The sequence below is a fragment of the Acinonyx jubatus genome, chromosome E4 (assembly GCF_027475565.1).
Source record: "Acinonyx jubatus isolate Ajub_Pintada_27869175 chromosome E4, VMU_Ajub_asm_v1.0, whole genome shotgun sequence".
Classification (NCBI taxonomy): domain Eukaryota; kingdom Metazoa; phylum Chordata; class Mammalia; order Carnivora; family Felidae; genus Acinonyx; species Acinonyx jubatus.
In genome coordinates, this window is record NC_069395.1 from 16,662,276 (window position 1) to 16,676,345 (window position 14,070).

General features: G+C 34.4%; 1 long non-coding RNA gene across 1 annotated transcript; it reads left to right on the forward strand.

The window, feature by feature from the left end:
• The first annotated feature begins 5,734 nt into the window (after positions 1–5,734).
• Positions 5,735–13,683, forward strand: LOC106984564 (uncharacterized). The gene is made up of 3 exons (XR_008293122.1): positions 5,735–6,196; positions 12,653–12,760; positions 12,862–13,683. It is a non-coding gene; the product is annotated as an uncharacterized LOC106984564 (long non-coding RNA).
• Positions 13,684–14,070: the final 387 nt, after the last annotated feature.

Here is a 14,070-nt window from a genome sequence, read left to right on the forward strand (position 1 = left end):
GTAGGATGTTTGCCCTCATCTCTGGACTTTACCCAGTAAATATTAGTTGTACCCCATTGCCTTGTTCATGACCATCAGAAATGTCTCCACACATTGACAACTGTCCCCTATGGGGCAATGTCCCCCTAGATGAGAACCATGGGACTACAGCATTTTCTTTTCCATTATCATGGGGTAATTCTACTTTGAGAGAAGACTCATTTGTGGGGTAGAGTCTGCTCTTCTGTTGTTTTTATTTTCTAACTTTATACCCATCAGTTGTGACATCTACTGCTCTTGAGTTGACTTCTAGTGGCAATCTTTGCCCCTTGCTTTCTCTTCCTCTTACCCATTAATTTTGTAATTATATATGTTCAGTGAACCAAATATCAAATGACAGAAATTATCCCCATAGATCCTTAGAGGTTATAACAGTGGTAGTAAAAACAACTCTCTGTATATCATGTTGAAATTTATTCAACTATCTATGCATTTCTATATCTCAATAGGCAGAATATATTTATAGAATTTGTGAACAAAATCTTATTATCAATAATAAAATACAGTAAAAAAAATAAAAATCAGCATACTGACCATTAACAGTAACTTCCAGGTTAAAATATTTTTCCAGTGTCACAACTCCTATAAATTGATTATTTCATCGGAAGATTGTAAGTCCTCCAAGAAGCTAAGCCCAGGTCAAATTACCCATGATAGTATGTTCATTATATCCAGAATTTAAATTTACTCAGTTATGAAAAGAGACAAAGAACTATTTCAGTGGCTTTTGTCTATATAAGTATCAGCTTCATTTTTCTGTTTTTCCATCTATGAAATTATAGGGTTTGTCATAGAATTAAATGAGGAAATATATATATTTATATACATATATATATTTCAATATATATATTGAGAGAGAGAGAGAGAGAGGAGAGGAAGAGGGAAAGCTAGATACATATACATATATATATAGTGGTTAAAACAGTACCTGACACATAGTAAGTACTCAATAATTTCCCTTGATAATTTCTCCTACTCTAATTAATTGAAATGCCACCAATAAGTTAATAACACCAAAACTTTTTGAAGCTTAGAACATTCTATAGAATCCTGGCATATACGTCTGACTGCTTATTAGGCATTTGTTCATTCATTCATTCATTCATTTATTCATTCATTCCTTTAAATATTGTTCTACATTTAAATATCTTTTAGACACTTCAAGTGTAATATTTCCCATCATAAAATTTAATCAAATATTACTCTTTCCCTATATTCTCTGGTTCTATCTATATCCTTGTTTTTAAAAATATTTATATAGGGTTCATTTTTAAAAAATATTCTATCTCCTTGATTTATTCCATTTTATTCATTCTTCAGAAATCATTCCCCTGCCATAGAAGACATCTAGCTGGGGTTTCTAAAACATCTCCTAACTTGTTTTTCTGCTCTGATACAATCTTCACATTACTGTACACAGTGATCCTTCTAAAAGAAATAATCTGATGAAGTAACTTCTTACTTAAAATCCTTCAATGGCTTTCAGGACAATTTAAGATAAGATCACATAATCTTAGTATCCCACAGAAGGTTCTTTATGAACTGGCCTCTATTCTTTCCAACCTTATCTTTTGCTTCTCTTCACCTTGAAACCCCCGTTAGAGTCCTACTGAAATACTTGAAGTAGATAAATTCTACATAGTACACTCACAGCCCTAATTGTAATTCATGTGTCTTTCCATCTTCTTGGAATGCGTTGTTGCCCATATTCACTGCACTATTTTTTAATTCTTTATTGGATTAAACACCAATCTTGAGTGGCTTCATTTTACTTAGGACTTATCTCTTTATAATTGTTTACTATATTACATTTATTGTACATATTTATTTGTCCAACTCCTCCTTAGATAGTGCTTCTTCAGGCTGTTGTTATTTTTTTTTCCTGTAGCCCCTAATGTCTCACGTTTCTAACTATATCTGGGAATGAAGCTGTCTACAGTAATATTGTTAAAAGACTTTACACAAATCATTGTCAGTATAATGTAAAAAACAGCGATTTCCTTATTCAGAGAGGTCCAGATCCAAATTCCAGCTCTGCTACAGTATGACTTTACTAGCTTGCATGCTTTGTTAAGTGTATCATCTATTCTCAAGTTCTATTTCTTTGTTTGCAAAAGTATGACTAATTCTTGCTACATAGGACTGAGCTTAAACAAGAACAAGATAAAATATGTTAGACGTATGGTAGGTGTTCAAAAATTAGTGTTGATAATAATTGCTTTCATTTATAAATTTAACTCAGGTATTGAGTAGGAGTTGCTATTTCTACAAAGATTTTTTTAAATGTCATAAATTTTCCAAACTTATCAGAATGATTCTAATTGAAGTGATCCTAAAAAATAAACAGGTGGCTTAAAAAATTTATGGGAAGAAACGATTGTTCCAAGTATTAAAAATGAAAAAATGGGGGCACCTGGGTGGCTCAATTGGTTGAGTGTCCAAGTTCGGATCAGGTCATGATCTCACAGCTTGTGAGTTTGAGCCCTGCATTGGGCTCTGTGCTGACAGCCTAGAGCCTGGAACCTACTTCAGAGTCTGTGTCTCCCTCTCTCTCTGCCTGTCCCCTGCTCGTGCTCTGTCTTTCGCTGTCTCTCAAAAAGTAAAATTTTAAAAATGTTAAAAAATAAAGTAAAATAAAATAAAATAAAATAAATAAAAATGAAAAAATGGCAACATATTCACTTTCCTGTACCTAATCCAACCCTCTTTTTGCATGGTGGCAACAATAATGATGCCAAGAAATAAGCCAAAACATACAAAATAATCAAGAAGATTATGGGGAAAAGGAATTTATATCTAAAATCATAATTATTGAACTACACTCCAAGTTTATAGTGTTCCTAGGGATATTAGCTAATAACAGTAGAATATACATATACAATTTAAAAATGAAGAAATACACATGTCTTAGAAACTTTTTTGCTAAAAAGGAGTGTGTTCAAAAGTTTGTAGAACACTGAGATATATGGCCACCAGCAACATTTTACATAACACATTGGAAGGAAATAGACCCTTTCATAGCCTGCAAATGATCAATGCCCAATTTTTATAGAACATACTTTGAATGAGTGCAAAGACATGAGAGAAAGAAAGGAAGAACATACTTTGAGTGCAAAGACATGAGAGAAAGAAAGGAAGAACATACTTTGAGTGCAAAGACATGAGAGAAAGAAAGGAAGAACATACTTTGAGTGCAAAGACAAGAAAGAAAGAAAGAAAGAAAGAGAGAAAGAAAGAAAGAAAGAAAGAAAGAAAGAAGAAAGAAAGAAAGAAAGAGAAAGAAAGAAAGAAAGAAAGAAAGAAAGAAAGAAAGAAAGAAAGAATAACATCAAGTAAGAATGATCTTTCAGATAAATACATTCAAGAGCAACTGATTGGGTTGAGAGCAATACAGAACACCAGTAAGTGAATTCAGACTGAACAGGAGACACTCTCCCCACAGTCAAACTTCAGCAGGAAGAATTAGAGATGCTTACTAGAACATATTACATACCTGGGTTTTGTCATATATAGCTATATTATGAACTAAAAGTTGTAATAGATTAGGTTCTATCACCTCCACCAATCCTGTGTACTTTCATCTAGTATGAATTTTAAAAATCCTCTAGATGGACTATGAAATGCTGACATTAGACCTGATGCTAAGAGTCAAGATTCTGGAGCCCACACGGATTGGAAGAATAGATATTGTTAAAATGTCCATACTACCCAAATCAATCTAAACATTTAATGCAATCCTATCAAAATACCAACAGAAATTTTTCACAGAGCTAGAATAAACAATCCTAAAATTCATATGGAACTACAGAAGACCTCAAATAGTTGAAGCACTCTTAAAAAAGAAAAGCAAAGCTGGAGGCATCACAATTCCAGACTTCAAGTTATATTACAGAGCTGTAGTTATCAAAATAGTAGGTACTGGTACATAAATAGACACATAGATCAATGGAACAGAATAAAAAACCTAGAAATGACCCACAACTATAGGTGTCAATTAATCTTTGACAAAGAGAAAAGAATATCCAATGGGAAAAAGACAGTCTCTTCAACAAATCATGTTGGGACATGAAACATGCCAAACAATGAAACTGGACCACTTTCTTACACCATACACAAAAATAAATTATAAATGTATTAAAGACCTAAATGTGAGACCTGAGTCATAAAAATCATAGAGGAGAACACAGATAGTAAACTCTCTGACATCAGCTATAGCAACCTCCTTCTAGATATCTCTCTTCAGGCATGGGAAACAAAAGCAAATATAAACTATTGGCACTTCATTGGGATAAAAAATTTCTGCACAGTGAAGGAAACAACCAACAAAAGTAAAAGACAATGTACAGATATGGGAGAAGATATTTGCAAATGACGTATCTGATAAATAGTATCCAAAATACATAAAGAACTTATTCAACACCCCAAAAATGAATAATCCAATTAAAATAGGCAAAAGGCATGAACAGACATTTTCCCAAAGACATACAGATGGCTAACAGACATATAAAAAGATGCTTACCATCACTTATCGTCAGGGAAATAAAATTCAAAACCACCTTATACCTACAGAATGGCTAAAATCAACAACACAAGAAACAGCAGATATTGGTGACAATGCGGAGACAAAGGAATCCTTGTGCACTGTTGGTGGGAATGCCACTGTGAAAAACCACATGGGGCTTCCACAAAAAGTTAAAAATAGAACTACCCTATGATCCAGCAATTGCCCCACTAAGTATTTGCCCAAGGAATACAAAAACACAAATTCAAAGGAATACATGCACCCCAATTTTTATAGCAGCATTATAACTACAATAGCCAAATTATGGAAACAATCCAATTATATCTTCTTTATCCATTCATCAGTTGATGGACAGTTGGGCTGTTTCCATAATTTGGCTATTGTAGATAATGCTGCTATAAACATATAAGATATATATGATATATATGAAATGTATATGTGTCTCTCTCTCATATATACATACATATACATACATATATGAGAGAGAGGCAAACCAAGAAACACACTCTTAATTATAGAGAACAAACTGAGGGTTACCAGAGGGGAGGTGGGTGGTGGGATGGATTAAATCCGTGATGGGGATTAAGGAGGCCACTTCCTGTGATTAGCACTGGGTTTGCATGGAAGTGTTGAATCGCTCTATATTGTACACCTGAAACTAATATATTACACTGTATGCTAACTGGAATTTAAATAAACTAAAAAAAGATTCTAGATCTCAAATTACAACACAATACAGTGAGCAGAAGGCTTTCTAGAATTTCCATACCACGAGTCAAACTTAACTAAGCACTTTGACAATACATGAACATAGACACATAGAGAAGGGTCAACAAGATTTAAGTGAATGAATGTATTATTAATGTATTAATTATCTTGTTTGCCTTTAACTTTGGTGTTTTTATACTTTATACATATTTTATACATATAAGATATAAGGTGATATATATAAGGTGAATTTAATCATGATCAAGTAATTTTTTCACAAACAGCACGTTATCCCATTTATTATAGAGATTTGCCATATTTATTTTTCATGATATCTCTAAAAGTCTCAGTGTCCTTTTGTTATATTTTCAAGAGTAAATGTTAGCATATAAACCACATACAGGTCCAACTTTGCAATATTCTATTCAGTAATTATTTTCTAAGAAATCATGTGTGATGACATTGCTAAAATGGCACAAAATCTTCCTATCCCTATGTTCATGTCCTTTGCAGTGTGACAGTTTTTCCTATCTAGAGGTGAGGTCTATTTCTTCACCCCTTAAATTCTGACCTGTCCATGTGACTTGCTTTGGTCAATGAGATATTAGCAATTGTGATGTAAGCAGTGGCATACAAAATACTTGTGCAATGGCACCACCCTCTTTCATTGCCCACGCTCTTAAAACTATCATGTGAATAATGTCAAACTAGCCTACAGGTGTGGATAAGAGACCAGATGGAAGAGAATTAAGATGCCTTGACTCATAGTCTTGCCAGTCACTGGACACAGTGAGGTCACCCTATATCATTCAAATACCAGCCATTTACCAGCTGACCATGAATACGTGAGACAGCACAGCCCAGCACCCAGGATGGGTCAGGTCAGAAGCACAGAACCAATCAACAGAATACTGAAGTAAATGAAAGGTATTTTTTTGGCCACTAAGTTTGGGGTACTTTGGTTTGCAAATTTTAAATGTTACACAATGAATCATGTCATAAAACAAAAACAAAACACCTTGATACGTTAATTTTGTTCTGACAAAGAAGACTTTTAATGTAATATGTAACACAATAAAAATGATGATGTAAGCACGTTCAAGATGGAAAATAAATTTTCAAGCTTGATATTACTCATTCTTAACTGCTCCATCAAATTCCAGATAAAGTAATACTGTTAATGAAGACTGCTTTGATTCCTTTTTCTGAAGATAATTTATATCTATTTTGTTCTTCCATAGTGTTTTTACTGTATTTCCTTAAGACTATTAACTTACCACTTTACTGTATTTTTTTTATATGTGTGTATTCTTATCTCCTCTAGAGACAAGTTATTTTAAACTAGATAAGGGTAAGATTTTTTTTTGCTTTTCACCCTAATTCTTGTTGCGAGTAACACAGTGCTTGGCACATAAAATTATTGAGCCTTATTACCTCTAGAAATTCTATTATTATTATTATTATTTATTATTGATGTGTGGTCTAATTTCAGTACCATGATTCAAAACTTATTCTTTGAAATAAATTTGTATGGAATACCTCCCATAAGGGGCATTTCCTAGACTTTACTTGAATAAATATTGAAACCTTGATATAAACTAAAGATAAACACTGGGGAGTATCTTGTGAGGGTCTTATTTGTTTACCCAACTTTTGTGATAGGTATGCTCAATGCTACACGGGTATTGTTTCATTCAGACCCTCTCGTATGTGTATATGAACTTATGTATATACACATATCTATAAACATCTAAATTTCCCATCTGTATCTATATTAAAATAACATGAGTTCACACTCATGTCTTCAACTTTAACCCATTAAATCATGGATCATTCTATTCTCTTGCTTATCTGTAAACTCTCACTGGGAAAGTTAAGAATGCTGGCTCACATTGCTTAAGTTTTCAGTTCCAGTCTACTTACATAGTGGTATCAAAATCATTAACCCATATGCCCTTGGGATACTTTATCAGCTAGAGCAAAGTGCGTATGTTCAGTTCCCTTTGCTTTTAACTTACAGACTCAATTCATTTCTAAGATAACTGAGGTCAGCACCTTTCTTCCACCTACTTCAGTGAGGTGTTTCATACATTTGTAATACAGTTAAATTCTCTTGTCAAAGTCTATATTCTTTACTGGGATTCCCTGAACTCCTAAATGATTCTTTTAAATTTGCATACATTAAGTTTCACTCTTTGTGCTATAAATTTCCATGAGTCTAACAAATGTATAATGTCATATTTCACGGTTACAATATCATGGAGAACAGTTTCACCAGCCTAAAAAATCTCTTGTGCTTCACCTACTCATCTTTCCCACAATCACCCAAAGCCCTGGCATTCTTTGCTATCTCTATAAGTCTTAACTTCCAGAAAGTCCTATGAATACAGTTATATACTATGTAGACTTTTTAGACCGGCTTCTTTTGTTTTTGTTTTTTTACATAGCTAAGTCAAATTTATTTCATGAATGTAATGACTATTTTATTTTTTAATTATAATTTTTATTTTAACTCCAATATAGTTAATTTATAGTATTATGTTAGTTCCAGGTGTACAATATAGTGATTTGACAATTCTATATATGATTTGACAATTCTATACAATACTCAGTACTCATCAAGATCAGTGTAATCTTTTTTTTTAATTTTTATTTATTTATTTGAGAAATAGAGTAGGAGTGGGGAAGGGACTGGGAAAAAGAGAGACACAGAATCCAAAGTAGACCCCAGGCTGGGAGCTGTCAGCACAGAGCCAGAGGCGGGACTAGAAATCAGGAACCACAAGATCATGACCTGAGCCAAAGTCAGAAGCTTAACCCACTGAGCCATCCCGATGCCCCAAGATAAGAGTACTTTTAATCCCCTTCATCTATTTCACCCATCCCCCCACCTACCTCCCCTCTGCTAACCATCTGTTTTCTATAGTTAAGAGTCTATTGTTTGGTTTGTCTCCCTTTTTCCCCCTTTATTCATTTGTTTTGTTTCTCAAATTCCACACATGAGTGGGGCTTCTTATATAGCAATTTAAACTAAATCTATCTCCTGTCTTTTTGTGCTTGATACTTTTTTAAATTAATAAACTTTATTTTTTAGAGCAGTTTTAGAAACCTAAAAGAAAAATTGAATGGAATGCAGAGTTCCCAAATACTTCCTTTGAACATATTAGTGTAGTACATCTATACAATTGATGAATCAACATTGACACATTATTATTAACCAAAGGCTCTAGTTTACATTGGGGCTTACTCTTTGTGTTGTAATGTAATATGAGTTTTAACAAATGATTCGTGTCATGTATCCACCATTACACTATTGTACAAAATAGTTTCACTGGTTTAAAAATCCTTTGAGTTTCCCCCTAGTCTTCCTCTCTCCCACTATGCTAAACCCTTGGTAGTCATTGATCTCACTGTCTTTTTAGGTTGACTTTGTATTTTTTATATAATTGGAATGATATAGCATGTAGACTGTTTAGACTCTCTTCTTTCACTTAGCAATATGCATTTATGGTTCTTCCATGTGTTTCATGGCTGGAAAGTTCATTTCATTGTATTTTATAATAATATTGTATTATGTGGACATATAATTTGTTTAATTATTCATCTATTGAAGGAAATCTTCTGATTTTTTCAGTCACGAATAAAGTTTCTAAAGATACTGATGTGTAGCGTTTTGTGGTGACATAAATTTTCAACTCATTTGGGTAAATATCAAGGAGCACAAACTAAGAATATGGTTTGGGTTTTGTTTTTTGTTTGTCTGTTTGTTTGTTTTTATACAAAAATGTCTATGCTGTCTTCTAGAGAGGCTCTTTGTGTGTTTCAAAAAGTGGTTTTCAATTTTAGTACATTCAAAATATCAATTTTTTCAAACGGAATATTCTTTTGGTGCTGTATCTACAAACTCATTGTCAAATCCAAAATTAAGGAACTTCCTTTCCATGTGTACTTTGCAGAGTGTTTTTATTACTGTGAGTGTTGGGTTTTGTAGAATAATTTTTTGGCATCAATTAAGATGATTTTTAAGCCATTGTGGATCACATTAATTGATTTTCGAATGTTGAAACCAGTCTTATATGCCTTAAATAAATTCCACTAGGGGTAGAGTATAATCTTCACACATTATTGGACTTGATTTTTTAATATTTTTTTGAGGATTTTTGCCTCGATGTTGTTTGAGAAATTTTGTTTTGCAGTTTTCCTTTCTTATAATGTCTTTATCTCACTTGGTATTAGGTTTATGCTGACCTAATTGAACAAGTTGGACAGTGGTTCTCTGCTTCCATTTTCTGGGTAAAATTATAGAGAATTGGTATAACTTCTTCTTTATATGTTTGATAAAACTCATCAGGAAAACTATCCGTACCTGATGTTTTCTCTTTTGGAAGTTATTAATTATTGACTCAGTTCTTTAATAGATATAGGCCTTTTCAAATTATGCATTTCTCCTTAGGTGAGTTTTGGGAGTTTCTGGCTTTTTTGTGTGTGTTTATCAGGGAATTGGTCCCTTTCCACTAAATTATCAAATTTATGGCCATAAAGATTTCATAACTTACCCTTATGATACTTTTAATATCAAAAGGATACATGGTGATAATCCCTTTTTCATTTATGATTTTAGTAACTTTTGTCTTCTTTTTTTAAAATTATTATTATTCTTTGTTAGCCTGGCTAGATTATTTCAAATCTCACTTATCTTTTCAAAGAAACTACTTTGATTTCATTGATTTTTTTTTCTATTGATTCCCTGGTTTTCAATTTAATTTATTTCTGGTCTAATTACTATTTCTCTTCTTCTGCTTGCTTTAGGCTTACATTGTTATTTTGTTTTATAGCTTCTTGAAGTGCAAAGTTAGGTTATTGATTTGAGAACCTTCCTCTTTTCTAATATATGCATTCAATGCTATACATTTCCCTGTAAACACTACTTTTGCTGCATCCCACGATTTTGACAGCTTGTAATTCACTTAAATTTGCCTCAAGTATTTTTAACTTCTTTTGAGATTTCTTCTTTGGCCCATGTATTATTTAGGAGTTTGTTCAGTCCACATCAGAATTGAAATCAAAATTCTTTTTTGGCATTTTTATTCTGTGATTGACTTACATCAGAAAATTAAATTAAAAATTATGACTATCTTGATGGTTTGAATCAGGTTTCCATTTACTAGAGAAAGCTTTTTGTTTGTTTCTTTATTTATGTTTATTTGGGGAAGAGGTAAAGATTAACCGTTCAATGTCTGACTGTCTATCTTTATCCTAGAGACTCCTTGATCAACTAGACATGTCCAAATGTTCCTGCTAGTTATTACTGTGACTCACCACACTTTAGCTCCTAAGTTAAACTCTTCTAATTGTTCTTAAGAATCCTTTTCAGTGGGAAAGTCATTATCCATCTATCTTGCTTAAAGAGAACAAACACCACAGTACTTTTAAGATACTGGGGTTTCATTCTTTGTGGTATTTCTCAACGTCTTTTTAATGAAAATATTTTCTGTGGCTTCCTGCAGGCAATAGTTGAGTGCTGGCAGAGAAAGTCACACGTAATACGTCCATTCTAACATTTTTACCTCTCCACATAACATGAAGGAATCTGGCATTTTCGTTTTATTTAGCAAAGTCACACACTGGTCCACTTTTCAGTCAAGAAATTGTTAACAATCAATTACTTTCAGACCTTTGTGTTAACACTTTGAATTTAGAATGTCTGATAGCTGCATCCATATCAGCAAATTGATCATATCTGAAACTGCACCTCTCCCCTTTATGTTCCCAGAACCACGTGTATTCCACAGATCTGCAGCTAGCCAATTTGAAAAATCTTGCAATTATGTATATTGCTGTGAAAACCTTTTCTTAATTTGCTTTATAAAGTGCTCCCTCGGGGCGCCTGGGTGGCGCAGTCGGTTAAGCGTCCGACTTCAGCCAGGTCACGATCTCGCGGTCCGGGAGTTCGAGTTCCGCGTCGGGCTCTGGGCTGATGGCTCAGAACCTAGAGCCTGTTTCCGATTCTGTGTCTCCCTCTCTCTCTGCCCCTCGCCCGTTCATGCTCTGTCTCTCTCTGTCCCAAAAATAAATAAAAAACGTTAAAAAAATTAAAAAAAAAAAGAAAGAAAAAAAAAAATAAAGTGCTCCCTCCCTCACACGAAGCTCATACTGGGATTTGACTCTATTTGTAAGTCTAGCAAGATGACATTTTGAGGGTGGACATCAGGATTGGATTCCTCTTGCCAGGTAACAGTCTCAGGTAGGTTTTTGTTTTGTTTTAAAGGGTCTTAAAACAAGGCAGAAATATCTTCATTGTGCAGAGGAGGAGGTTAGCAATGGAGAGTCAGTGAAGTTGTGGATCCAGGAGAATGTGAGTCATTTGAATCATCTGAATCTTCCCATATGTCTTTATTCCATTCCATTAGAATCCATAGAGTTATATTCTTTCTTAGCAACAACCTAGCTTTCCATTAAGGAATCTGGTTAAGGTTTAAATAAAAAAAATATTGAATTCCAAAAATTCACAAAAGCAAATGTTGAATTTACTTTTTTGGCTACATTAATGCTTTGGTAGCAAATATTAAGATTCTTTATAATGCTTATACAAATTTCATGGTTCTCAGACTATGGCTTGATCTGAAAATTTTGGATTTTGCATATATCATTCCTTTTCTGCAAGCCCTCCTGCGTAATTAAAAGCATGAAATCAATCTCTCACTCTTATACAATTTATCTGAATAGCCTCTTGGTTCCCCTACAGCTTTGCTTTCAACAAGTATTTTATTCAGAGCAGTTACACGGAATTTATTTATTTTGTCCCTGCATGCCATGTGATAAAGTCTCACGCTAGCTAAATTCTTACTGTCTTCAGGATTGACCCGAGCAGAAAACAAAGTGCAATCTTCCCATGAATGGAAGGTATGTTGCCTGCAACCATGTATGGTCTTACTTATGTATGCTCTGGGAACTTAGCTGCAACAAGAAAATTCACTTTGCCTAATTCATGCAAAAAAAATAGGATTTGTTTTAAAATTAGGAAAAGCTTGATAGATAAAAAGTTCACCGGGATAATCCTGATTCTCTTCCTCTGGAAACCGTTGTCAAATCCCACCATAGAACTAGCCTTTTGAGGAAACTGCTGGTGCTGTGCTTTCCATCATCAAGCGGAAAATGAAAGGTGTTCATCTTTACAAAGCCACTTCTCAGCCACTTCTACTTCTGCCTCAGCAGGTCGATCAATCACACAACTCCTGACGTTCTTCTCATTCTTTATTACCATCTATAGTGGCAACACTGGAGTTGCAGCACAAAGTCCTTGCCACCAGTCAGTTACTATGAATGAAATTGTATGAGTGATTGGAAAAGTATTAAGTCACACATCCACCTTTTATTTGCTAGGGAACCTGAGAATTCAAATTCTGGTTTCTACATCTGAGAGAGAGGACCAATGGAAATTTCCCCAATTATGGAAATGCTATTCAAGAGGTGATCATTAATATGACAAATGTCAGTTACAGTAACCAGCTACAACTGTTAGACTCACTCTTCCTGTTGTGCTTACCCATTATGATTTTTTTAAGCCACCTTTGCTTTTGCTTCATTTCCAGGGCAGCCTCTCACAGCTGGAAGTTTGTCTCCTTTCCTGTTCTCTTGAGTAAATCTAATGCATGATATTAGTATAAGCAAGGAATATAGGGAATACCAGCAAACAGCTATTAATAAGTGTGAAATAGAGTTCTATTCTCTGAATTTAGACTCTAATTTAGACTCAGTCATAAGACTGAGCATTGATGCTCTTTGGTTTTGAAAATTATCCCACCTTTAGAAAGGATTCCTTCTTTGGCCTCAGGCCAGAATTAATGGTGTGAGGAGAGCACAGCATTAAGAAAGAGCCCAGCTCCACAATGCTGGTGTTGGTCTCTACTTTTGCCAGCAGTGGGCCTACCACACCTGTTATTACAAGAAGTGCTAAGGCAGCAGAGCAAGCAGCAACAGAGACAACATCAGCAGGAAAACCCCAACTGCCAGGAAGAGCATATAATTATCTCTGCCCTCTAGAGCACGATTTCTTAACCAAGGATTGTTGAAAAATACACACGCTGAGTCCCACTCTGTCCAAGGTACTGATTTGGTAGGTCTGAGCTAGTGTTTAGGCACCTATAATTTATAACCATACAAACAAATAAATGTTTCACATGAATCTGAGATATGATCTTTGTTTAAAAATACTGCTGTTATGGGAGAAAAGATACCTTTTTTGTGGAAAGAAGCATGAGAGGGCTGATATTCTATATTTGGTTAATATCTACAGTGAAAGACAAAATTGGGAGTAATTAGTGTGCATGCCTTCAGTTGTAATCTGAGAAGAAACCTTATGTAGAATGGGAGGATGAGTGGGGCATAAATGGTCAGAAAGAATTAAAGCTCTAGGAGCACCTGGGTGGCTCAGTCAGTTAAGCATCTGACTTCGGCTCAGCTCATGATCTCACAGTTGGTGGGTTCAAGCCCTGCATTGTACTCTCTGCTGTCCGTGAGGAGGCCACTTTGGATCCTCTGTCTCCCTCTCTCTCTGCCCGTCCCCTACTTGTTCTCTCTATCTCTCTCTCTCCCTTCCCCCTCTCTAAAATAAATAAACATTTTAAAGAAAATAATTACAGCTCTACTTCTTCAGTATTCCGGCCACCAAAATACTTAAATGATCATAAAAGTATCCGAACTCTCACTACAGCAAACAGATAGTAACATTTTTAAATATTTTAAGTTATAGAGTTTTGCTGTACATTCACGTTTCTTCATCTCAATTCTATTTTCCAATA